This window comes from Bison bison, unplaced genomic scaffold, assembly GCF_000754665.1.
Source record: "Bison bison bison isolate TAMUID 2011002044 unplaced genomic scaffold, Bison_UMD1.0 scf7180017858771, whole genome shotgun sequence".
Lineage (NCBI taxonomy): Eukaryota > Metazoa > Chordata > Mammalia > Artiodactyla > Bovidae > Bison > Bison bison.
In genome coordinates, this window is record NW_011489343.1 from 19,021 (window position 1) to 32,713 (window position 13,693).

General features: G+C 41.6%; 1 pseudogene; it reads left to right on the plus strand.

The window, feature by feature from the left end:
• The first annotated feature begins 6,371 nt into the window (after positions 1-6,371).
• LOC104980707 lies at positions 6,372-8,918 on the plus strand (annotated as a pseudogene).
• The last annotated feature ends 4,775 nt before the right edge of the window (positions 8,919-13,693 follow it).

Consider the following 13,693-nt stretch of genomic DNA (forward strand, 5'->3'; position numbering starts at 1 on the left):
TTCTGGAGATAGATGTTCCAGCCCTCCTGAGCAAGTCAATCAAATTGGTGAATTCACACAGGAGCTCTTTAGTCCTCAATGCAACTGGTCCAGGACGCTCTTCTCACTTTCTACTTTCAGGCCAAACTAGGTTGAGTGCATTCCATCTACTTTGGAATAGCTAGCTGTCTGTGATTTCTGGGTCAAGAGACTTTCCCAAATTGCTTGAGTCTGGGCCACCCCCGCACAACCTGGTTTCAGTGTGCATCTTCCATCATGGTGGGACTGAGGGGATAAGGTGGTGTGGGCAGAGGCACCCACATCCAGGCAGGCATCCCTTTAACCTATCAATCCCTTGCCTCTCCATTGCCTGGCCCCTGTAAGAGGAGGGCCCAGCCAGGCAGGGCAGGGGAGTGGCATACAGGCACTATCTGGGAGGTGCAGAGTGAAAGCCCAGCACGGTTTGTTAATATTTTGTTGAGGACTTTTGCATATATGTTCATCATTGATATTGGCCTTACTTTTATTTTGTGTGTTATCTTTTCTGAGTTTGATATCAAAGTGATGCTGGCCTCATACAATGAGTTCGGAAGTATTTCTTCCTCTGCAATTTTTTGAAATCATTTGAGAAGGATAGCTGTTAGCATTTTCATAAATGTTTGGTAGAATTCACTTGTGAAGCCATCTGGTCCTGGACTTCTGTTTCTTGGTCTGAATAACACATTCAGTTTCGTGACTAGTTATTGTGAAAGTAAAAGTCGCTCCATTGTGTCTGACTCTTTGTGATCCCATGGACTATACAGTCCATGGAATTCTCCAGGCCAGAATCCTGGCATGGGTAGCCTTTCTCATCTCCAGGGTATCTTCTCAACCCAGGGATCGAACCTGGGTCTCCTGCATTGCGAGTGGATTCTTTACCAGTCTCCCCACCTGTCAGGTGGGAGACTGGGTTAGATTTCCCAATGGGAAGACTATACAACTGGTTATTAGTCTATTCATATTTTTTTTTCCTGGTTCACTGTTGGGATATTGTACCTTTCTAAGAATTTGTCCACTTCTTCTATGTTGTTCATTTTATTGGCAACATTGTTTTGGCTATCCACGGTCATTTGTGTTCCCATACAAATAGTAAAATTTTGTGTTCTAATTCTGTGAGAAATGCCATTGGTTATTTGATAGAAATTGCATACAGTCTTTAGATTACTTTGGATAGTATAGAACAATATTGTGACAGACATTTTCACAATATTGGATCCTCCAATCCAAGAACATATATATATATACAGTTGCCTTGTGCCTCTCTGGGCAGCTCTCCAAGATCAGCAAGTGGGTCTCCCTCAGGCTCCTGTCTTATCACTGCTTCTGCACTGTGTCTCAGAGCATGAGAGATTTTGTCCATGCCCTATAAGAGTGTGGTCTCTGCTTCCCACACCTTCTCACTCTCCCATGTAGGCCCTGTAGCCTTCAAAGTAACATGTCTTGGGGCTTCTCTGGTGGCTCACTGGTAAATAATCTGCCTGCAATGCAGAACACATGTGTTCAATCCCTGAGTCAGGAAGATACCCTAGGGAAGGCAATGGTTACCCACTCCAGTATTCTTGCCTGCAGAATACCATGGACAGAGGAGCCTGGCGGGCTATAGTCCATGGGGTCACAAAGAGCCAGACACAACTTAGCAATGACACAACAAAGTCAGATATTTTGTCTGTATGGTCAGAAGGGAAACTTACTAGCATAGCTTTAGGACCACTGCAATCCAAAACCTAGGATTCAGGGGATTCTGGAGAACAAATACAAGAATGAATAGACGAAATGAATATATATGATAACATAGGTGATGAGGAAGAGAAACAATCAATGAAAATGAAAAATAAGAGCCAAAAGAATGATAAAAGTCAAGAACAGATCTTTCTCGCTTGGTCAACTGCACCTTTGGTTGAGACCCCTCCTTTCAATCTTGAAATCCCTTGGGATGATAGATTTGCTTTTAAACCACTTGTACAAAAGGGAGTTCTATGGCACAGTTGCAGGGGTATGAAGACCCTGTTTCTTCCTATGGCTGTAACTCAAATCCCACCAGATCCTCAATTCTCACAAGGAAGAATGCATTACAATTATAATGCCATACCATTTAAAACCATAAAGGAGATGAAACAGGCATGTACCCAATATGGAACTAATCCTCCAATACCATGGGATTAATTCAGGGACTTTTACAAGCTGAACGGTTAATTCCTTATGATTGGGAAATCATAGCCAGAACTTGCCTATCCACCTGAAAAGTTTTACAATTTAGGACCTGGTGGCAAGATGAGGCAAATCAACAAGCTCACAGAACTGCGACAGCCAACCCACCAGTTGATAGAACACTTGATCAATTAATGGGTAATGGGGTACATTTTGATGCCCACTCAGTTACAATTTGACGATTACTCACTAAAGTGAGAATGATATGTTTAAAAGCCTGGGAGAGAATAAATCCACCCAGACAAGCCTCGATTTCATTTACCCAAATTAAACAATCAAATGGGGAACCTTATGTAGATTTATTGCCAGGCTATGTCAAAAGTTAAATAAAACAGTCTCACAACCTGGTTTGAGAGATTTGCTGATGCAAGTTCTTGCTTATGACAATGCTAACTCAGAATGTAAATAGGTAATTCAGCGTCTCAAAGTTCAGGGTGCCCCTCTAGAGGAATATCTTAAAGTTTGCCAGGATATTGGGTCAGAACCATATAAAATGCAACTTCTGGCTCAAGCATTGTCTAAAGCTAGTAAAAAGACAGATATGAGATGTCACCAACGTGGAAAATTAGGACACATTAAAACAGACTGTAAAGGAAGAAGAAGGGAGTCAGTTGATAAATTATACCATTGGCTCTGATGCCACTCCTATTTGTATTGGTCTTGGAAGTATATGACTTAAAACAGGGTATCAAAAATGGCTGTCAGTTGTCAAGGAATCAAATAAGGATAAGACTTCCCTCTTTCTGTTAACTGCTCTTAACTTTTTAGAAAAAGAGGAAACTTCCAGCATGATGAACCCATCTGACCTTCCTGACTGTGCTGCTGATATTAGCCATGGTATTGAAAATTGGTTAAGATGGAAATTATGTAAAGGATCAGAGGGTCACTTATTACTAAATGTTGCAGAAGGCTCCAGTTTCAACTGGGGACCCCAAGGAACCCCTAAACTTATAGAATCTGAAGTGTCTTTCCCATGGATATATAATAATAGGCAATTAGTACTTATGGTAGTCAACCCCTCATATGGCATGGGGTAGGATTAGCTCCCCCTGTGCCTCGTTTAGATCATTATCCTATTCATGATGAAACATGGAAAATGCCCATGGCATTAAAAGAACTAATTGCTTAGAAGGGATGATATACTGACTATATTTTATTTTTTATTAAAAAATTTTTTTTTATTATTATTATTTTTTTAACTTTAAAATATTATCTGACTATATTTTAAATGACCCAAAAGCTACCTTTACTTTTACAAAAAACTCTACTGACACTATTCAGACATGTGTAAGAATTCCTTTTGTTTTCATGAGTGGACCAGCAAAATATGATCCCAATTTGGGATTAATAACCTGTATTAACTGTTCATTTTATACATGTATTAATAATACTATTCCTTTTGATGAAAATTGGCAACATATTTACATTCTTAAAACCAGAATGATTCCAGTTGAATGGGTTCCAGTTAATTGACAATGACCTTGGCTAGAAAGCCCTACATTATATATTATTGAAGAAATATTGAAAAATCTTAAATGAGTTAAACATGTTTTGGGATTGCTCATTGCTGCCATCTTAGGCATTATTGCTATTGCCACTATGGCAGCCGTGGCTGGAATGGCTCTTCATAAATCTATACAAACAGTTCATTTTATACAAGAATAGCATAAAGATGTCGATGTCCTTTAAACCACTCAACAAAAAATTGATGGAAAGTTGGCCTCCCAAGTGGCCGACCTTCAACAATCTGTTATTTTATTAGGACATAAATTAGTCAGTTTACAAAAACAGGTGAGACTAAGATGTGATTGGAACTATACTTCCTTTTGTATAACGGCTTTCAGATATAATAAGACACAATTCAACTGGCATAAAGTTAAACAACACCTATTGAACCCAGGTAATATTTCTGTAGATATTCAAGATCTACAACAAGATATACTAAAAGGTTTTAATAAACATCTTGATGTAATTTCTGGATCAGATTTTCTTGATACTGTTGCTGATAATCTTTCATCTCTTAATCCCTTAAAACAGATCAAGACATTTGGATATGGAATTGCTCTGGTTATGGGAGTGCTATTAATTATGTGTTTGTGTTTCTGTATAGTCTGGAGAAGAACGATCAAGAGACAATGAAGCCAACAACACCAACTAGCATTTCTCACCATTTCTCATCACATGCAAAATCAAAAAGGGCGAGATGTAGGAGACAGGAAGAATAAAAGAACAGCGGGCCCTGGCAAGGGCTGCAAGAGAAATTTATAATTATTGATAAACTGGATGCTATAAGGCATGAGACTCTTGGAACAAGTCCAGAGGGAACAGTTCATAATCTTGAAGACAAGAGAGAGGTGGGAGGGATGTTCAAATGGGATAGAACATGGGTAAACCTATGACTGATTCATGTTGATGTTCGGTAGAAACCAACACAATGCTGTAAAGCAATTATCCTTCGATTATAAAATTTATAAAGGCATCTGACTATGGAGTAGAGACAGGATTGAAGATACAGTATCATGGGAGCCTAATACATTGCAGTCAAATGATAGGATTGGACTCACATGGAGATGGGGAGAAATGGATAATTTTTCATTTAGGGAACTAAAATCTATAGGATTTACTGATGGACCCTGAAGAAGTGAGGAAAGAAGTGTTTTAGAGGTGACCCTGAAGTTCTGCTTGAGCCGCTTCATGATGCCACTTACTGAAATGCAAACCAGGCTGGGGATAGAGGTTAGGGTTTCATTTTGTCCAAATCGGTTTGAGATGCCCACAAAATTGCCAAATGGAGAATTTGAATGGGATAGAAAAGGTTGGAACTCTGAGAAGGGTCTAGGCTGCAGGCTACATATAAATGGCATTCAGAGCAATAATTGCATAGAGGAGGGAAGGGCACCCAGAACCAGTGCCAAGGAAGCATTTGAAGCACTAACATCTGTGTAAAGAAAAATGATGTCTGAAAATGAGACTGAAAGCAGAATTAAGAAGTATTGAGAAACAGAGGAGAGATCAAGTAACAAGTTCATGAAAAAAGAGAAACTGTTGTTTACAGGAGATTGATGTTTCCGGTTTGTTCTGCATTTCCCTGACACAACATACTTCTGTCTGTTTATTCCCAGGAATCCAAACCACAATGGCCACCCAGTCAGCGAACCCAGGACCAGCCATGTGAGAGGTTGCTTTGGGAGGGCAGCCAGGCTTGGGGGGAGGGCTGGGACTCTCCTGCCCTGTCATCCAGCAACCTATACATGAGCAAAACATCTTCAATCACATTTCTCAGTTTCCTTTCATTTGCTTTGCTCTCTCGTTCTCTCCGTCCTCTACATATCCTCCTTGTGATGTAGCTTAACAGCGAGCAGAAGGAGAGTTCCAATACCCTGACTGCTCCCGGGCTTGATGAGGTTTCTTCTTTGCTACTTCCTACCATGTGGGCACACCAGATTAGGGGTTGTGGCCTCCCAGGTGGTTTCTCTGCCTCTCTCTTCAGCCTGAGAGGACTGGGAAGGAGGAACGTGGGAGTGATAAATGCTTCATTCAGGCCCATAATTTCCCTGCTCCCAGTGGCCTCACTCTAAGCAACACACTCAACAGACTGATCACTCCGTTTCTCATATAACCCTCCTTCTACCCCTTTATCCTAGGAATAGATTCTATCATTTGAGATTTTGCTGGTTTAGCAATCACCCTGCAATTTAGGAACTTAAAACAGCAACCATTTAGTTGGCTTTTAATTTTGAGGGTCTCTCATTTGGGCCGTGCTTGGGTCTGGACCAACCTGGCTAATCTCAGCCAGATTGACTCATGTGTAGGTGCTTGGCTGGTGGTTCAGGATGCAACACAATAATCTTGGATAGCCTCACAGACATGCCTGGTGGTCAGCACGCTCTGGGTCGGCCAGGCAGACAGGGTAACAGGGCCTTGTGCCCTCATCAAGTAGGCTAGTCCAGAGCAGGCGTAGGGTTCCAAAAATCAGAAAGAGAGGGCAAACCACAATGTGTCAGCACTTTTGGATTCTCTGCTTAACCATGTTTTCATGATCCTATGATCCAAAGCAAGTCACATGGCCCAGTCAGACTGAAGGGTTGGAGAAACAGACCCAGCATCTTGATGAGAGAAGCTGAGAATCCACCTTCCCAAGAGGCATGAGTGCAGAGATGGACTTCTTCATGGCTATGGCTGCCATCTTCAGAGGTTGCCATCCATTCATTATAAGCGTTGGCCAATGGTTGCAGTGTTGGCACTGGCCTTGGTGCCTTTTTACTGCCAGGCCATGAATTTCCTACAGCCTGCCTCTAAGGCCAACCAATGCCCTGGGATCTCCTTAGGTTGGAGCTTCTATTGTAAGGCCAACTATTAACAATACTCTGAATTCTTATGTACATTTTTTATTAGATAAATCTTAGCCATCCCATATCCAGTGTTTGCAGCATTAGGAAATTTATTTCTTTTATCCTGGGATTCTGGTTCTCAAGTGGGGAAAACTCTGCCTTAGGGATTCTAGGAGCAGCAAATACTTCATCAGAAAGTGTGTGGGAGATGGAGATTAACTACAGGTTTTGTGGACATCACAGGAGGGGTTTCTGCAAGTTCCTGGTTCTGTTTGATTGATATTTTTTCAAGGTTAGCCCACATCACAGAATAGACTGAAAGGGACAAAGCAGAAGTAGAGACACCTGTTAGGAGACTGCTGAGGCAGGGATGGTGATGGAATCTGGACTGGAATGATGATCTTCAAACAGAGACAGGTGAACAGATTTGGTGCCAAGAGAATATGTTGATGGGCTGGGTCTGGAAAGTAAGGGAAAGAGGGGAGTCAAGAGCGACCCCTAGCTTTCCAGTCTGAGGACCTGGGTGAATGGTGATGGCTCTGAAAATAACCTGGAGTTGGTAACAGTGTCTATGATGTTGTACATGGGATAATGTAGGTATTGTCTCAAAGCAGAAATGAGTAGATATAACATAGGATTCCTCATGCAGGAATCAGACCCTTAAGTTCAAGGGCCAGCTGGCAAGGTCTGCCTTCTTGGAAAAACAGGCTTTCACTTGTGATTGTCAATTGCCTTCCCTCTGGTCGTGGTCTATGCCTGACAAATCCAGAGGACTTTGACTTTATAAACACATTGCAGAGATATGCAGAGACTTGCTGAATACTGGCACAGAAAGAGCTGGTAGATGATTTGGTGTTTAAATTCAGGTTTCAATTGCTGTGCTCTACTGCTCTGATATTAACTTTCAACTTTCCTAGGAAGTCGAATATGCATAGTCAATTTTGTGTTACCGCCTATCTTATGAAGAACAGCTACTGGTAGCAACTCAGAGTCCTCTTCTTAATCACATGTTTCCTCCTCTATGAGCTGTTTGCTTCCACAAGGTCAGAGTAAGAAGCTGAAAGGGATCCTGAAAAATACCTGTTGTCATTGTTGTTCAGTTGCTAAGTCATGCCCATGGACTGCAGCATGCCAGGTTCCTCTGTCCTCCACTCTCTCCTGGAGTTTGCTCAAATTCATGTCCATTGATTTGGTGATGCTATCTAGCCATTTTATCCTCTGCCACCCCCTTCTCCTTTTGCCATCAACCTTTCCCAGCATCAGAATCTTTCCCAGTGAGTCTGCTCTTTGCAACAGGTAGCCAAAGTATTGGAGCTTCAGCTTCAGCATCAGTCCTTCCAATGAATATTCAGGGTTGAATATTTATTCAGTGGGTGGGAACCTTGCAGGGGAGACAGTTGAAGTTCATTCTAACACTGGGTCTTCTGTTTCCTGATGTTCCAGGGCTTGCAAACCCAGGAGATTCCCAGCTGAGACTTGTCTTAGTGGGTAGGAAAGGGGCAGGAAAAAGCAAAACAAGAAACAGCATTCTCAGAGAAAAAGTGTTTCTGTCTACCTTTTCGGCTGTATCCATCACCAAGCGCTGTGAGAAAGGAAGCAGCACCTGGAAGGGGAGAGAAGTTGTCATTGTGGACACACCTGGCTTCTTTGACATGGAGGTCCCAGATGCTGAGACTCACAAGGATATTACCCGCTGCATGGTGCTGACCTCCCTGGGGCCTCACGCTCTGCTCCTGGTCATCCCACTGGGCCATTACATGCCCGAAGGCCAGAAAGCCACAGAGAAGATCCTGACCATGTTTGGAGGGAGACCTAGGGAAGGCATGATTGCCTTATTCACCTGAAAAGATGAGTTAAAAGGCAGGATTTCCATGATTACTTAAAGCAAGCTCCTACAGCCATCCAAGAGCTGATTCACAAGTTCAGAGATCACTACTGTGTTGTCAACAACAAGGCCACAGGAGCTGAGCAGGAGAACCAGAGGGAGCAGTCACTGGCCCTGTCCAGGATGTGGTGGACAAGTGCAATGGGAGATACTATATGAATAGCCTGTATCAGAAGACCGAGGAGGAGATTCAGAAACAAATCCAAGTGTTACAAGGAAATAACAGATCAGAGCTTGAGAGAGCAAAATCTGAAATAAAAGAGAAGTTCAAAGAGGAAATTGGAAAGCTGCAGGATGAACTAGAACAGCAAGAGTGGAAGGTGGAAATGAAAAGGCAATTGGCAGAAACAGAGGCTCACTGGGTTTCAAGGCAGCAAACAGCCAGAGATGATGTTTTGAGTCAGAATAAGATACTGGAAATCATCTTTACCTTGTTACAGGTTTCTTCCTTTGTCTTCTCTCTGTTTAAGGATTAAACGTCATGAAAATCTGTCTCTATTTCCTGCATATTTTCGGGTTGTCCTGCCCCATGTAACTCAGAGCATTCTCTTTTTTCTCAGACTCTCAGGGCTAAGGAGAGTAAAGTTCACTATTGATAATTGGTATATGTTTGATTGATTTAACAGAGAAGGGATTAATTTTCAACTTGTGAAACTCCAAAGCAGAAAGTATTGATGCTCCCTAATTTGTGAATTCTTTCTCAGAGACACCAAGACAGGGAATGCAGGAGACCAAAGAAGATGACCCCAAACTTTCTCTCTTTATCCTTAGAAAAGATTTCTCCTCTAGATTCTTTCTAGATTGGTAGGTGATCTTGCCCTACAGCTTTTTCTCACTTATTTTGTCTTTGGACAGCACTGATCATCTTACCCTTATAGTTTATTTGAAAGATCAATTCTTTCCATTAGTCAAGCTCACAGAAACTGACAGGAGAAACTGACAGACATCTTTCTAGATGAATGGAAATTTGTTCACTTATAATTTTACTGAAGGCCTCAAATTGTTCCTTATCAATTGACCATTACGAACAAAGAGTTCTCTGGCAAATAAATCTTTCAGAACTCAACTACCTGAAATGCTAAAAGTCCCAAAAGATATTCAACAGATAAGAGAATAATGCTTCGTGTGTTCAGATGTATTTGTAGGAACTCTGACCACCAACAACAAGTTTGCTGAGTAACCAGTGCTCTCCTTTTCCTGTGAAACTAACAGCTGCCCCATGCAGATGAATTGTTTGCTTATTGTTATTTTAATAAAACTTTTCTGTTCTCTTATATTTGTGCAAATTGGATTTTTTTTTTCTTGGAAAGCACCACTACTCCTTCTAAGAACACAGGGATGAATTTCAGTTTTTTGTAAAAGTTCAAGGTGATTTTGGTGTAGACTTGGTCCACCCTCCAGACATCTCCCCTTCCCCTTTTCCCCCCGGAAGGTTTGAGCCACATTCTCAACTCCTCTGTCAGTCAAAGTCTATATTCTCCTTGGATTCATCCATTATGTATTGGTAGAAATTATGTGTAACCAAGGTTTTTGAGACCTTTGTGGCTTTCCTGCTGCAAAAATTCTTTTAAATCTGTGGATAAAATAGAGATGTTCCTGTCCCTTTTCTCCTCTTCCAATGGGTCCTCTTCACCTAGTAATGGTTAGGCTTTCCTCAAGCACATTTCCATGTTCTTCCAACATGGTCTGGAGGTCACATGTGACCTATGCCAGCTCTCCTTGTTTGGTCATCTTAAAATCATTTTCTCCATACCCTCCCATTCTGTCCAAAAGAGGACATGTGCCTTGCTCTAATTTCCCCCAAACATATAGGACTGAACCTTTAATATAGCTGCTATTTATCTATAGCTGACTCACTTTGCTGTATAGTAGAAACTAACATACTATTGGAAAGAAACTATTGCTGTTGTTGTTCAGTGAAGTGAAGTGAAGTCACTCAGTCATGTCCAACTCTTTGCAACCCCATGGACTGTAGCCTAGCACACTCCTCTGCCCATGGGATTTTCCAGGCAAGAGTACTGGAGTGAGTTGCCATTTCCTTCTCCAGAGAATCTTCTTGACCCAGGGATTGAAGCCGGGTCTGCCACATTGTAGGCAGACACTTTACCATCTGAGCCGCCAGGGAACTTAGCAAAGGCTCAAGGATATGAGAAGCACCTGGCAAAGAAGCACAGGACTCCTGCAGAGGCAGTCACTCTGAGGGGACAGATTCGGTTTCACTCTGCAGAATGTAGGAGGACTTGGTCTCTACGGTTTTCATCATCAGCGTCTCAGTCAAAATTCTTAGGTGTGAATTTAACATGCTATTGTATTACAACTTTATAGTATTACAATAAATACAATATCACATTATTTTAATGTAATATTATAGTAAAATATAATAAATTAATAATATAATGTTGTATTTATTGTGTTACAACTTGTGTTGTATTGTATTACAACACAAGCAAATATTCAACCAAAGAACCACATATACCCTTCAAGGAAAATTAAATTCAGGCTTAAGAGGAAAAACAAACAAACAAACAACAAGCTAGCTGCAGTGGTAATTTTCATTTGTATAATGTATAAATACATTCAATTATTCTTATTCTTGCATCCTAGGTTAATGCTGTAGATGAGACAAAGAAAATCATTCTGCTATTTATTTCCTGTCTCATTACTTCAATCATTTCATCAAAATAATCTAAACATGGGTACATGAATACTTGGTTTGTTATAAGAATGTGCAATTTAAAAGTCCCTGAGACACATCCAAGTATGGATTGACATGTATTCAGTGTAACTATTTGCCATATTTTGGCACCGACTTTCTTTGGGATTGGAATGAAAACTGACCTTTCCCAATCCTGTGGCGATTGCTGAGTTTTCCAGATTTTCTGGCACTCTGAGTGCAGCACTTTAACAGCATCACCTTTCAGGATTTTAAAGAATTCAGCTGGAATTCCATCACCTCCATTAGCTTTATTAATTACCAAGGACTTGGCTCCCTTCCCTGATACTTAAGGAATGTGACTTTAAAAAAAGATATGCATGATATATATAGATATATATAAAATAATATTTACAGTTTTCCATGCTGGGTTTACAAAAAGCAGAGGAACCAGATATCAAATTGCCAACCCCCATTGGATCATAAAGAAAGCAAGGGAATTCAAGAAAAACATCTAATTCTGCTTCATTGACTGTGCTAAAGCCTTTGACCACGTGGATCATAACAAACTGTGATCTTCAAGAGCTGGGAATACGAGACATCCTCACCTGTCTTGTGAGAAATCGGTTTGTGGGTCAAGAAGCAGCACTTAGAACCTTGCATGGAACAACAGACTCGTTCAAAGTTGGGAAACGAGTATGACAAGGCTGTATATTGTCACCCTGTTTACTTAACTTTTATGCAGAGAACATCATGAGAAATGCCAGGCTGGATCAAGCACAAGCTGGAATCAAGACTGCCAGGAAAATGTCAATCACTTCAGATACGCAGATGATGCCACCCTTTTGCCAGAAATCAAAGAGGAACTAAAGAGCCTCTTGATGAGGGTAAAAGAGGAGAGTGAAAAAGCTGGCTTAAAACTCAACATTCAAAATACTAAGATCATGGCATCTGGTTCCATCATTTCATCGCAAGTAGAATGGGAAAAAGTAGAAACTGACAGATTTTCTTTTCTTGGGCTCCAAAATTACTGCTCCAAATAATTGATGCTTTTGAACTGTGGTGTTGGAGAAGACTCTTGAGAGACCCTTGGGCTACACAGAAATCACATCAATCAAACCTAAAGGAAAACAGCCTGAATATTCTTTGGAAGAACTGATGCTAAAGCTGAAGGTCCAATACTTTGGCCACCTGTTGTGAAGAACTGACTCATTAGAAAAGACCCTGTTGTTGGGAAAGATTGAAGGCAGGAGGAGAAGGGGATGACAGAGGATGAGATGGTTGGATGGCATTACTAACTCAATGGACATGAGTTTGAGCAAGCTCCAGGAGAAGGTGAAGGACAGGGAAGCCTGGCGTGCTGCAGTCCATGGGGTGGCAAAGAATTGGACATGACTGAGTGACTGAACAACTAAATATATACATACATACACACACACACTCACACACACATACACATATGTGCTTAGTCACTCAGTTATGTCCAACACTTTGGGACCCCATGGACTATAGCCCACCAAGCTCCTCTGTCCATGAGGATTCTCCAGGCAAGAATACTGAAGTGGGTGGCCATGGCCTTCTCCAATATATACAACACACACACACACACACACACATCTCTCTCTATATATATCTATATATCAGATCAGTTGCTCAGTCGTGTCCGACTCTTTGCAACCCCATGAATCACAGCACGCCAGGCCTCGCTGTCCATCACCAACCCCTGGAGTTCACTCAGACTCATGTCCATCTAGTCAGTGATGCCATCCAGCCATCTCATCCTCTGTCGTCCCCTTCTCCTCTTGCCCCCAATCCGTCCCAGCATCAGAGTCTTTTCCAACGAGTCAACTCTTCGCATGAGGTGGCCAAAATACTGGAGTTTCAGCTTTAGCATCATTCCTTTCAAAGAAATCCCAGGGCTGATCTCCTTCAGAATGGACTGGTTGGATCTCCTTGCAGTCCAAGGGACTTTCAAGAGCCTTCTCCAACACCACAGTTCAAAAGCATCAATTCTTTGGTGCTCAGCCTTCTTCACAGTCCAACTCTCACATCCATATATGACCACAGGAAAAACCATAGCCTTGGCATATATATATTATTAATGCTGCATAAGAGTCTCTCTCGCTGGTGTCTGGTTTTTTCTGTTTTTCTCTTTATCAATTTACTGCTGCTGTGTACTAAGTAATTTCCAGGCTATAGAGAAGGCATTCAACCTAGTTAGTTCAGTTCAGTTGCTCAGTCATCTTCAATTCTTTGTGATCTCCTGGACTGCAGCATGTCAGGCTTCCCTGTCCATCACCAACCTCTGAAGTTTGCTCAAACTCCTGTCCATAGAGTCGGTGATGCCATCCAATCATCTCATCCTCTGTCATCCCCTTCTCCTCCTGCCTTCAATCTTTCCCAGCAACAGGGTCTTTTCCAAAGGGACAGTTCTTCGCATCAGGTGGCCAAAGTATTGGAGTTTCAGCTTCAGCATCAGGCCTTCCAATGAATATTAAGGACTGATTTCCTTTAGGATGGACTCATTGGATCTCCTTGCAGTCCAAGAGACTCTCAAGAGTCTTCTCCAACACCACAGTTACAAAAACATCAATTGTT